The sequence below is a fragment of the Lissotriton helveticus genome, chromosome 12 (assembly GCF_964261635.1).
Source record: "Lissotriton helveticus chromosome 12, aLisHel1.1, whole genome shotgun sequence".
Lineage (NCBI taxonomy): Eukaryota > Metazoa > Chordata > Amphibia > Caudata > Salamandridae > Lissotriton > Lissotriton helveticus.
Genome location: NC_136073.1, coordinates 35396474 through 35410633, shown reverse-complemented (window position 1 = coordinate 35410633; position 14160 = coordinate 35396474). Strand labels below are relative to the sequence as shown.

At 41.9% G+C, this 14160-nt stretch overlaps 1 protein-coding gene across 2 annotated transcripts in view; it reads right to left on the bottom strand.

Moving 5' to 3' along the window:
• The window catches only part of LOC144798783 (N-acetyllactosaminide beta-1,3-N-acetylglucosaminyltransferase 2-like), an 89064-nt gene extending 84379 nt beyond the window's left edge, over positions 1 to 4685 (bottom strand). The window contains exon 1 of one of the 2 annotated variants that reach the window (XM_078669830.1): positions 4571 to 4685. The gene's annotated coding sequence lies outside the window, so the exon portion shown is untranslated. Of the gene's footprint in view, positions 1 to 4514 lie in introns of both variants that reach the window. The other variant, XM_078669829.1, reaches the window with a different exon arrangement.
• Positions 4686 to 14160: the final 9475 nt, after the last annotated feature.

Genomic DNA, 14160 nt, shown 5'->3' with positions numbered 1-14160 from the left:
TTTTTCATCGTCAAGGCAGTTAACAGACCTTTCCTTCCTATTTCCTCTTTTTGGCACCAAAAGGACCCTTCCTTGTCAAATATGACTCCTAGATACTTATACTCCCTAGCATGGTCAATTTTAGTGCCGCCAAGGAACCAACTTTTCTGTGTGGTCTTTTTACTATTGATTGACATTGTCTTCATTTTGCTCAGGTTTATTTTTAAGTTATTTTCTGTTGCGTATTTCTGCATTTCAGTTAATAGATGTTGAAGACCGACATAAGTATGACTTAGCAGAACTACATCATCTGCATACATGAGAATTGTTAAAGTTCTCCCTCCCACCCTGGGAGCGTGGGGGTTGCAGGCATCAAGCAAGAGATTGTAGGAAAAGCACAAAGCAAAGGGGCCGTGCCAGACATACACAGGATTGTAACAGGATTGTAACAATTCCACTGGTTCTCCTGCAAGTAGAGAGCCAGTGAATTGTCAAGATCCTGACAGTATTCTCACCTGGTCCATGACAAGACAGGATCACCACCGTTTGTTTCCAGGTTACCCAAAATGAGCATTGTGCAAAATTCAATTAGTTGTCAGATAAAAAAGTTATTGTTCTAATTCTTCCTGCGTTGATTGTCCACCAGACTCAATTATTGCTAGAACTTATAAAAGCAATTTGTTAAACACTTTTGTACAGGGCGTTTATGGCATTGACTTGTTCATTTTGTTGAAGGAAATGCAGTTGGACAAAAAAATGTGTGATAAGACATTTCAATGAAATTCGCCTATGGAAGAGCTATTGGCTTTGCCAATGTGTTTTAGCCATGTTGTGCACTAGCTAGTGGTGTGGAGTGTTGCAGTGTGGAATGATGAAGAGTGGAATAGAGAGTTGTAGAATGGAGTGGCAGAAAGTGTCATGTATTGGAGTGACAGAGTGGAGTCATGTAGAGTGGCGTACAGTGGAGTGGCTTAGAGCAGAGTTTCTAATCTGTTGCTGCATAGTGGAAGTGCTTTTGTGAAGGTTGATGGGTCACCTTTCTGTAGCCTATTGCTGTATTTGAGTTTTAAAGTAGTAATAATGGAGTAAAACCTTCACTAAGACAGTATCAATAACAATAAAAATGTCAAACTAATAAATGCAAAAATATGTCACAAAAATGTGCTGCATTCGTCCACAAAATATGTCTTTTCCTACCACATAATTTAGTCAACTATGCCCCATGATTTGGTCTTCTTCAGCTGCATAATTCCAGTGACCCCTACATAGATTGACAATTTCTGGTAAAACAAGCTACTTAACACTCCTGGATTAAGCCTGAAGGCTGCTCTCCAAGGTACCACTTAGAGTGCGTTTTATGGTTGTCTAAGACAACTAAAGTCACTATAAGGGTTGTCCGGATTAGTGAAAGGTGCTTCACTTAGGTAAATGTGCACTATATACTAAGCCAACCTCCCACATTCATTATACCAGCTACTCACAAGCCTATCACACATCTATTGCACCCAGAAAGGCAACAGAAAGAACTAATATAACTATTATGGCATAAAATGGCAGACACACATATACAGGAAAATGCTCCTCACAGATATATGGTATATCATGCTGTATCATAAATGGTACACAAATCATAAAGGACCACGTTGCCTACAATGAGCAGAGAGCTGAGGAGTAGGAAAGGAATCCACTAGCAGGCATCAATGAGCAATTGAGAGCACACATGGAAGAAGCATCATGCAAGCAACAAGTAGGTATCAGCTCCAGCTTTGCCTACAAGGCCAGGAATACACACGTGATCAACAGAACCTGATAGAGGCTGCTGGAAGGAAACACAAATGCATGTGGTATAATGGGGCATAGGCCCAAAAGTAAACAGATTCAAAGATAATGCCAGCACATGAACTCCAAACTCCATAGGAGTGCAGCCCAGCCAAGTGTCACTCATCTGGGGTAGACTAACACATTTTTGGAAATTCCTCGCATTACTGAAAGGCAGCAAAATGCTTAGGCATATCAGCTGGTTGAGCGGCAGTAAGTTCTTCTCTCCTATTACAGTCTCTTCTACCTTTCTCTTGTCCCTGCCGCTTGCTGCCTCATAGCCAATGGAGAAGATGGTCAGAGCTCTGTGCTGATGGCCCTGCCTCTGACTGTACCCGCTATAAAGGCTGGATATGACATTAGCCTGCATCTCCAGTCAGGCAATATTGTTGTTGCTTCAGCTGTGGTGCCGCCTCCTACACCGACAGTGCTTTTCGGTAGGAACACTGTGGTCAATGTCACGGCCAATTGGTTATTGAATGTCTGACACTTGTACAACTTAGCACTACTCCTCTCCCACAACCATGCTCCCAGTTCTGAACAGCAGTGGGAATTGGGCCCAGAGAGAGAGCTGCTGAGCTGTGGCAATGGATTACTGTCTGCACAGTGTCTCATGGTATGCACCACAACTCGCCTGCGATTGTACCAGTGCAGTGTTGGGAACACAATAAACAGGCCTTCCTGGTGAATTAATTATTTTAGTTGATAAAGCACGCACATGAGGTGCGATTGAGAAGATAGGCAGAGGCCTGCCAGCTGCTAAAAAGCCCAAAGCGTGGTTTCACTGCATTTTATTTTTAAGTAGTGCTTTTGGATAGAGAAGCAGGTACTCTGGGAGCAGACAGAAGAGACTGAGTTTTGGGTGGGGGACAGGGATGGAGGGAAGCATGACTTAGTAGTCTAAAATTAGAGAACAAAACGTAGGGGAAATTACTTGAAGGGGAGAAGAGAGAGCGGAAAGAAGAAGATAGGGAATTAAACTTTCTGATGTAGTCTGTTTGACAATAAAGCACTGTCCATAGAAAACTGCATGACGCAGCATGCCAGGCTTGAGAAGGGAGTGGGCAGCACATTTGAGGGGCACATGTACAAGGGGATTGCATCAGTGGAACATCACTTTTTTCGATGTTCCGCTAGTGCAATTCCCTGCACCATATTTACAAAGCGGCTTTGAGCCACTTAACATGGCTAAGTATAGTACCCTTTCACGCAAGTATCTGTGTGACAGGGGCGTGGAATGGGTGTAGCTGTCGGCGTTCCACTGCAACACCCTTGGCTTTTTGGCACTGCCCCAGATTTACAAGCATGTGTTAAATCTGAGGCAGTGCCAAAAACTAACGCCATGCATAAGCAGGCATTAGATTCGTGCAACGCAGCACACATAGAAAGGGCAATTTGCTACTTCTATGTGTGCTGTAGAATTAGTGTTTATATGCCATAAGTGACACCTTCCTGTGTATAAACAATTATCCCTGCAATTCAGACACCCTTGCACTGTGGAGCATGGGTGTCTGTGTGGCGCTAGGCAGCTATTTGTAATGCCAGCGCAAGGAAAAACACAGGGGTGCGCCGTGTCCTTGTAATTACGGCACCTCTCTGCACAATTTGCCGCAGCGCTGCGACCATTTCCTTGTACATATGCACTTAGTTTCAATTTCAGGCAGAGCCTGCAAAGCCCCTTTGGAGAATGGAATGGGTTCCCCTCAGTGACACCTTCATCTGGAGAGAACTGTTCATCAGACACAGGGGCGTAATGCAGGTCCTTACAATCCCTGCATTGCAGGGTCGCCCTCAACAGTCATAGTGTCCCAAAACCTTCGGTAAGAGCCCTTTAAGCCCAACAGTCTCCCATCTATGACATGCAGGAGACTAGAGCCCCTCTTCATAGTCTGCATCGGAGGCGTCTAATTATTTTGCATTACTGAACTGGCTACCTTCGAGCTGTATTGCCACCTCCTCTCTTGCTCATCTTCGTCCTATTTTAAGAGTTTAAACTACAGTACAACTTCAGTGAGTGGCATGTTTAAAGCCAACAGACCACATGAAAGGTGAAACCGCACGTCCCAAATTGCATTGTCATTGTTGGATAAACCACCAACTATGGAAAACATATTGCATGAAGGGTACTCATTGATTCCTTTTTTAAAGGCATGTTTACCATTTGTACATGTCTGCAACCCTGGGTGCATTTTAGTAATGGGGATTCGGGTATCCAATGGCAGTGTGGTGACCAATGTTCTCGTCATGGTCATACAAAGTAAAGTGGGCCTTTTTGAAACTATCTACAGTAATTCTTATCCTTAGCTTAGCTCTTTTGTAGGTATTCTGAGAGTAAGCAGACAGTGGATTTAATTTGTAGATCTTAAAATATCACGGAGTCACTCAGTTGACACCAGTTCACTAGCTTGCATAAATAGGGGTAATTTCTGAAGCTAATTACATTTAATAGACATTACTGCTATGTTATGCTCGAAAAACAGTATCACTCAAAATGCCACACATACAGCATTGAAATGTCCCATATAAGCATCTAAAAATGAAAAAATGTCACACATAAGCACCCTGACAACTTGGCAGATAGTGGAGAGAGCCGGGCAGGAGAGGCCAAAGGCTGAAAGCACAAGTAAAGAAAGACTCTGAGGTGCCAGGGCACAGGCGCTATAAACAGACAATGTGCACACACTCTCTCTAAAGTAACGTCACAGCCAATCCCAAACCTTAGCATTTCTGGTGATGGACACAGCATAGAAATGTTCTCCAGTTTCATGCTCACCCTCTCTCCAGTTTAACGCTCTTAATTTTCAATTGAAAAAACCATGCAGCAAAGCAAAGGAACCTTTACAGCCCAAATCAGACAAAATAGGAGCCCAAAAAGAGCCCAAAAGAAGCCCAACTCAACTCTGCTCGACAGAACAAGCCCAATGCCCTTCAACAGAAGACCAAAAGAAGAAAGGCGAAAGAACAAGAGTTCCACATAACGAGCAAAATAGGTTAGAGCAGTGAATGAGCACATCGAGGAGGAACATTTATTATCTGTTGTAAAGCAAACAGCTTTATATGTAGTTCAATAAATAACGTACTGCAGCATGGGGAAAAAAATATGAATTGTAAAATATTTAAATCAAATTGTCTGAAAAACGCTGAAACAACTTTTAGAGCGCAAACCATTTACAGTAGTAATGTCAAAAGGTGACCAAGTTTCACAAGTTAGTTTGCATTTTTTTGGCTCCTAATTAAAATTGAAGTGCCTTTTAGGGGCTGTAGTTCTAATTCACTTAAACACTTTTTAGGATAACACAGTCTTATCTATGTCACTGTCATAGCTGCAAAGGTTTTAGAATGCTATGTGTGACATTTTCATAATGACAGTTAGTGTAATTATGAGTGACATTCAACGATTATTAGTGACACTTTTGCAGAAGCAAATCAAGCAATGAAGACAAGGGAAACATAAATATCACAAATTACACCTATTTGAGCAAAGAGAAACCTTAAGTCCAGATGGGCTGAAGGTGACAGGTGCAGGTAGGGAAAACATCTTGTGCCGAGCCAGCGCGCCAGCACAAACTCGCAACACAGATCAACGTAAGTATTGTGTACGGCGAGCCTATGGGCAGGCGACAAGGGGAAAATACAAAGTAATAGTTTCGTATAATAACTTGCCACCACCTATGGTGAAAAGAGATGATGACCTGGCAAAACCATCTCTGCATGACGATTGCACAGGCCCAGTATCACAAGGATGAGGTGTTCTTTAATCATCAATCAGCACTCCCTAAGGTCAAGGCCCTGATTGGAAACGTGGCTAAACTGAATTTTGTGCATACGGCAGTGTGACTGCTGCGCATCACTCAGGTGTAACTTTTACTCTAAGGGCTGAATTAAATTAGGGAGCAAAGGAGAAGATTAATACAGTGACACTTACTTTGTGTTAGCGAGCGCCATGACGGTACTGGCGAGGACAGCCGCGACGACTCCCCCTGGCACTGTCCTGCCCAGACTGGGTCAGGCAGCGCTGCGGTCCAGGACACTGACCAACTTGTAGTAACAAAAAAAGGGAGGTACCCTACTATTTAGAATAGGGACAGGGTAAGTACAAATCACAAGTCAAAAAAGTCCCAAATTGAAGGCACAAAGTTACCCAAACTATGGACTGAAGCTAATCAATCAAGACCTATTGACAACTCAAAATATTATAAGGTAAAGTACGTCAGCAAAACACAATACAACAAACACCAGAAAATACAATTATGTAAAAATTATGTAACAACGTTGTTACATATATTTATTACAATCAAAAGTTTAAAAACAATTAGTGCATAAAAACATTTCATAAAGACATTTTTTAGAGTCGACACGGCGTTTCGGTGAGTTGGTAGATGTTCACCTTCTTCAGTGCAGTTTTCGTGGAGTCAATGCTAAGAACAATAAGACGTTCGTTGGAGCCACCGTCTTGTTTAGATTACTTCACTGGCCAACTTGCCCAGCATTGCTCTTCATCACAGCTGCAATGGTCTAGTGCAGGACGACCAGGCTGCTGAGTACCGCACCACCACTCTCCTGTGGCGGCCGCGGTCCAGATCAGTTTGCAGCATGAATATGCCTAAGCGTGCAGGGCACGCTGCAGCAGACGGTTACCCTCTCAAACTGCACAGTCAAAGAACTTAAACTGGATTCCGCTCGCACCGCAGGTGGCCATGCCCGCCTATTGTTGACTAGGAAAGCAAAATCCACACTGAAGACTCATGAGGTGACGTCATTACTGAAATTTAAATTGCTGCAGCATTGGGTGAAATATTGTAGTTACTGCTGCTAACCGAGAGCTGAGCCAGCCCCCAATCCTGCCTCAAGCGGAGCTCGGAGTGCATTCTGTCAGCTAAAGCTTTGCATACTAGTGGAAGTGCAACAAGGCAGCGCTCAGGCAGGCAGCTGAGGCGCTATAAATGTGTGACAATGCATTTCAGTGCGGTGATGTAGAGCACCACAGTGAAATGAGTTAGTCTAACGCCTAATGTTTGGTACCTGGCAGGACTGCACGGTACGTAACTTCACATCCCAATACTGAGTTTAAGCCATATTGAAATATTTGAGTTTTACTATCACTGCTGAGTTTTTGTTAAGTGTTCTGTGGCAGTGTTTGACATGAGCGCACTGTACTTTTTCCCAGTTAGCTTCGATATATTTAACTACTATTGAACCAAGATGGAGCTCTATCTGTCAGTGCTTCTTGCCCTGTTTTAGCACGCCACAATCACATTGCCACCATTGCTCCCCTATTCAGCCGTATTAATCTACTAGTCCTTCCCCTTATTGTGGTGTTTTTCCTTATAAACCATGTTTGTCACCTGCTGTGCACGAAAAGCTGAACATCAAAAAATATTTGAATAAACTAAACTAAAATATAAACCCTGTGAGCACTGTACAATGGTTATCAGAAGCTTAGAGCAGCCAGATTAACAGGCCAACTGCACTGTTTGAATGGTCTACCTATAGTTCAACTAAACACGCACACTGTACATATTACACCTTTCAGATCATGTACTTAATGCATAGAGATACACAGATATACAAGAAATAATTGTTGGGTTACTATTCTTAACGCCTACATAAATACATTATGCATACATAAATACATTATACACAAATACCTAATCTATTTGTAAATGCATACAAATCATTTGAAAATCATCAGAAACAATACTATTTTATTGATGCTAGTGAAGTCATCAGGTACTCGTTTCAAATCATCTTCCGGTCATCAGAAATAGTCACACCTCGTGAATTAGTCAGATACGCATTTTCAAATCATCCTCAAGTCATCAGAAATCGTCACCCCTTGTGAAGTAATCAGATACTTTCAAATCTTCCTTGAGCCATCAGGAATATTCATATCTTGTGAAGTCATTAGATGCTCATTTTCAAGTCATCCTCCAATCATCATCTCCCAAGTTTCTAAACTTTGCTGATGACTTAAAGAGGGTGATGATGTCTGATGACATGAACATCACTGCTACAGTAGTTCAAAGGTCGTTCAATGATTCTAGGATGGCTTCTAAAGTAATCCTGTTTGACGTGGGAAATAAAACAATCAATGGCTGCATTTAAATCAGGTGCTCCCGCCTTTTGCAGAAAGCACAGCTATAACTTCCTGCCTCACTCTCCTTTCCACCCCCCAAATAATACAGAACTGAATGGTAGAATGCTTTCTCCGTCCCCTCTCTAGTGAGCAGGTCACCGGATCCACACTCTGCTCGGCACAACAGCTCTATCCCCCTCGGTCACACTGGCACTGTGCTTCCACTTCCTCTCCGATACAATACAAGTAGATAAAAGAAACAGAAAAGGGACCACACCAGACACACAGTGCAAGAATTAACTTGGTGGCCATCAAACATTTGCAAAGACAACCTGTTCCTAACTTATCCTTACAACCTCTCTGCAGATGTGTACACCATCTTTAGAAGCCTTTATTATTTTGTTTGTGCTAACTTTTGTAGAAGCAGATGAGACACAGAACACATTTTAATTTGTGTTAAAGTAAAACATTTTAATGGAGTTTCATATAGCGCAAACTTGGCAGGAAAGACATTAGAGTGCGCTTTACACGAGAACAAGATATTTTAACACTTGAGAGCCAGATGTTGCATTTTTTTTTTTTTAGGAACAGGTTAAGGTTAAGTGAACTAATCAAGGGATGTTGAACAGAGTTCAGGATTCGAAACACAAAGTTGTTTCAACACCTCACTTATTCTTTTACTATAACTGTCACACATATTATTGTGGAAATGTGTATTCCTGCACTATGACAGACACATATATTAGGGTTTTTTATGAGTACCTAAAACGATTAGAGAAAAAATATACAAACAATTTGTAAACTTTATTACTAGTTAGATGGTACATCTTTTTCAGAATAGCAATACATTTAAGGCTCTAATAATTTTAATTGATCTTAATAATAATAAAAATATATACACACACATGCATGTTTGTTTGTTAATATTGTGATAGAATATTATTAACCTAGCCATACCATTCAGTTTAGCTTTCAAAATATGGACAAAAATGCTTTGCACATACATATTTTTAATATGTTAATAGAAACACAGTAGCTCATATTCATACAAATCTCTGTATACAAAATCATTCAGTTCAGCATGCAACACTTGAATAGAAGAATGTGATCAGTAGTCTGGTAATATTCATTCCAGAAGTATTCATGTACACTGATTTTTCTGCATTGTAATTGAAGACTATTTGATTAGCAAATAAGTATTTGATTAGTATTCTGTTAGTGTTCAAGAAGTATCATTCACGGTTTACTAGTCTTCATACACTAGGCTTCACAAAAAGAATACTACTGAATACTAAAATTGACATAAAATAGTCTTCAAATGCTATAAAAAGACAGGTTAACCACTAAATATAGTATTCCACTTCGGTAAGAAGACCTAAAGGCTGATATAAGGCCAAAATTAATTTAAAAGGGTACAGGAATAGAATGTGCATAGAAATCAAGTAAAGGGTTATCCTGCCAAAATTATCAAAAGAAAACATGAATGAATCAAATGCAAAAGGAGGACCTTTTGAAGATGAAATAGAATAAAAGAACAAAAAATAACATTTGTATCTTTTTATTCAGTACAGTATGATTAAGAGTGTAAAATGTCAGACACCTATGAGTGACTGATGAAAAAAGGGATGGTTTCTTAAATCAGTACCAAAGACTATTTAACTGTATTTACAGCCAGAGCTGTGACTTGAAATGGAGAACCAGGTTTGAGTCCCAGGGTCGGCTCAACATCCTGTGATTCTGAGCAAATCGCCTAATCTGCTTGTGCCTACCACAATTAATGTGTCCTTGTGTGAGTGCTCTAATAACTTTGGGTCAAATTTACGCTGTATAAAACTGCAAAAAAGTTCAACAAAAAAAAGAAAATGGAACTGTCCATGATGAGGGCATTTTGAAAATATAAAGATAATTTTTAACTTATATGTCCACATCTTTCACAAACCTATGGAAATAGACTTCAGTGCTGTTTTCTGACGCTTGCCAAGAACGCCTGGACAAGGAGAGGCTTAAAGTGGCATTCCCTGGTGGCAGAGGCTGAGAGCAAGGCTTTACCTTAGAAAATGTGAATGTATGAGCAGTCAGATAGATGGAACAATTTAAAAACAATGAAAAGCCAGACATATTGGTGGGGCAGACTCATTATCTGGCCTCCATCCCTGGGACATTCCCAACCCCATCCCTGTCCTCTTGCACAGTGTCCTGTAAAACTATCCCTCACCTTCCAGGATCCCAAGGGCAAGCTCATCAACTCACACACTCACCCCTGTGCATGCACCAGACCTCCATAGAACCTAAGGGCTGCTCCTGCCCAGTCCCCTGATCCTTCACCCCTGCTACCCACCATCCCTGAGCATCAGTGGCCATTTTCCAGTCACAGCATTTCCCTACAGAAATTTGATTCAGACTTTATGCACTGCACAAGACCCCACGCTGTTAGTCTGTGCTCAGCACTATATGATAACTGTACGTTCATCACATCACTCTATCACTGTAACTTCATCCTTCATGTTATTTTTTGCAAACTTCCCTCAGTGCATTTTAAGTAAAATGATTGATGACAGGAGACTGCAAACATGCATCGACCTGTATAAATAATTCATAAAAAGGTATGTTGCTAGCCAAGCTTCAAGCGAAAATGTATAGTTCACAAGGTTTCATTATGTTCATGTACCTTAGAACTTCAAGACATGAAGCAAAATTCTGCATAGACAGTGTATATACAATGGTGTACCCAATGCAAAACAAAAGCCAGGATAAACTATCAAAGAAGTAAGCATGAGCGGATTTTGCGTATTGGCAATCCGCGGATTTGCGGATTTGCGGATTTGCGGATTTCGAAAATACGCAAAATCCGTGGATCCTAGCGTATTTTTTTTTTTTTGTGTTCGCACGGGTTTCTGCAAGTTCGCGAGGGTTTTATTGTACAAAACGCTCGCGAACGTGCAGAAACCCGTGCGAACACAATGTGCCTGGGTATTGCGCTCGTGAAAGTCAAGGATGCAAAGTCTATCCAGCATCACAGCTGATTTTCGACGGTAGATTTGGGAAGAAGGCACATCTGCCCAGCCTTGACAACGGTTACGATTGCTTTTGGGCTGATGAATGAGTCACTGAATTTAAGCTTCATCTAGGGCACATGCTTTATTGATATCTGTAAGTGCTTCCTGTTGAGGTTTAATTTTTGTGCCAGGACCATCGTGCCAGAATGAACCCTGCCCTTCATATTTATTCAAGAAGACGCCACCGTTTTGTGCCATGCCTCTACTCAACTGGAGTACTTTCTACTGGATAATCAGTAAGTGCTACCTCGTTGGGTAAATGTATAGTGCTTTTACTATACTACAGCTTCCTAAAGTGCCAGAGAGTTGTCTACAGCGACCATGTGTGTGTTACTATGCAATCGCCCCGAAGGGCGCAGGGGTCCCTTGAGTGAGCTGCTGTTGTAATTTACAATGGCGCCAGCAAGCTGCCAGCGCCGTTGTAAAATAGTTACAAAGTTAGCTTGCACAGTAAGCACTTAGATAAAATAAAGCAGCACCTGCTTCGTTTTATCTAGTGGTTCCTGTGCAAGCTAACTTTGTAACTATTTTACAACGGTGCTGGCAGCTTGCTGGCGCCATTGTAAATTGTGGGGGTTCAACTTTTGAACCCGTTACGTCCGCGCGGATTTTTTTTTCGGATTTTGTGGGAAATCCATAAAATACGCGTATTGCGGATTTCCCAAAAATCCGAAAAATCCGTGGGCGTAACGGATTTACCGCTCACACTTACAAAGAAGGCGTGTTTGGTTCTAGGACCCTGATGCTCAGGATCAAAAAGAATCACATACTTTTGCTACAGGGCATAACAGGGATTTAAAGGCTTCTGGGTGTGACTACACAACACAACTGAAACACTAAGCCTTGGAAGCACTAACTAAAGATTTTGAAGGTGACAAAACACAACATTTGTTGAAGGGGAACAATTATTGCGTAATAAACTCCAGGAACAAGGAGGACTAAAGAATCTCACTGATTGCAATCTCTTTGTTAACAGAGAACGTCGATTCAGTTCCTTCCCAGCGTGTGTTACCATCTCAGCCTGTCAATCAATCAATCAATCAATCAATCAGCATTTGTATAGCGCAGCACTGTCACTTCTAGGGGTATCTGGGCACTGTGGACGTGACGTCTCCATCCCCTGTCTAATATGGATACTAATACCAGACGACGGGCAGATCATAAACCATTGAAAAGTTACAACCCCCAATTTGGGGTAGGAGCCCATTAGCAAAGGGGAAGGTTTCCCTTCCGACCCCTCGTATTTGTGAATGTTGGGAGACGTTTTAAGGAGAACAGTAGTAATGCTTGATGCAACATAATATATATTCTGATTTGTCACATCCAGAGCATGCACTTGTTTCCTGAGCACCAGTATCAGCTGCTAGAATTTATTGTACAATGTGAGTTTTTATGTCAGTTCTAATTCTTCGCCTTTTAGTCTGCATCAGGCTGCTGTCTGAGGCAATGTGCCTCTAAGGGCTGTTTTTAATGTGTCCCATAAAACAGATATTGATCATCCATCTTCATCATTGTAACCCTTCACTTGCAATGACATCCTTTATGTCCTACTGAAGGGCCGTGGGGAGGAGATTGGTATTCAGCCTCAAAGTCTCTCTCTTACCTGAGAGCCTGTCAGGGATAAGGAGGTCAGAGATTGATCTGAGGATGCTATTTGTCTTATAGATGCATCTTTGATACATTGCTTTAAACCCTCATTCACTAAGAAGTGATTTGACCAGGAGTAGGTGGGGTGGACTGCCTCAAAGGGTTTAACCTGTCTTTTATTGCTTGAGCAAGCGCTTCCTACATGCCACTGACCTGATGTATCACTGGTGTTGTACATCACAGCGTTCATGTCTCCTCCTTACACTGGTTCTCCTTCTGCTGCTACCTTTAAAATATTAGGAATGTCTGATTACATAAAGGTTTCTTGGTTTTCATTGGGGCCATGCATTGAAGCTACTGTGCGACCCCTAATCTCTAACACCACACTCATATATCACCAAATGCTGCTCTCTGCATTTTCTTAATCCGTCTCTAAAGTGCTTTGAGCCAAGTATGGCCATCCCTACTTTATTATTGGAGCCTGATGAGGATTGTGTTGTATAGGAAACCATTTCAATTCCAGGCTACCCTATTCACTTCTTTGTTAATGGGTCTAATGAATCCGTTTTACGCCCTCTTTCAAGCAATTAAGAACTGCCAGTCGTTTAGCTGGCACATTACCCTTTCACATCAAAGTGGACAATTTGTAGCATGGCGGTCATTCTACAATGGTTTGCAGTGTACCTTTATAGGTTTCTCAGCCCTATCAATTCACTCCTGTCCGCCTGTCACCATATGCATCTTTGCTGTGATTGGGACACTGTGTCTCCTCCTAAACCAGGACCAACACCATTTCAATATCAAGCTTCACAATAGCAATTTGTAATCAAAACCTTTCAGCAGTTAAGAAAAACAAAGAACATTTCCTATCACTCCCCTCAAGATAAACATGCCCATCTTTTCTCTTAAACGTGTTTCCACCTGCCTGCTTCCTTTCCCCCCTTGCTAGCCCACCCATCAGTAGTCATAATATCCAATAACCGTGAACTAGTAGCCACATACAAGTGATTGTGGCTCTCACTATGTTTCTTCTGCATCCGAAGTGTCTTCATCTGCTTCAGTCACCACCAATTTGTGGAGTTTATTCAGCTGCTACTCTACTTCTGATCTAAATTGTTCAAGGTCTGCTGCTGATTGGGTTTTCCTGCATCTCAACCACCTGGCCCACCTCCATTCAGGTGACCTTACTCCCTGTCTTCCATTTCTTGGCCCAGGTCATTCATCATTTTCCCCTCTGGTAGATTAAGCAATTTCTACACCACCTCTAATCTGCAAACCAACTGTATTTCCTTCCCATGCAAAAAAAGAAAAAGGGTTGCCCCCACTGGCATGGGAAGTCCTGGGATTGGAAAAAATCAGATTTAAGCTTTTGTCTTCTTTTAAGACTGGCCTTAGTAGGTCTTAAAACAGTTGGATTGCATTACCTTCAAAATGAATTTTCCTTACTTGCATCCAAGCTCCATGTTCTTTTTCATCAAAATTGTGCACTTTTAGGGGGCGTGGCTTGCAGCCGAGGAGAATGGTCGCAATCTAAGCGGCTCCTCGGCCCTCGCAACCACACTGTTTCCTATCCTGTACTAGTGCTATCAGGCCGCGCATAACAGATAGCCGCAGGACCACGGACCTTCCGGGCGCCCATGCTGG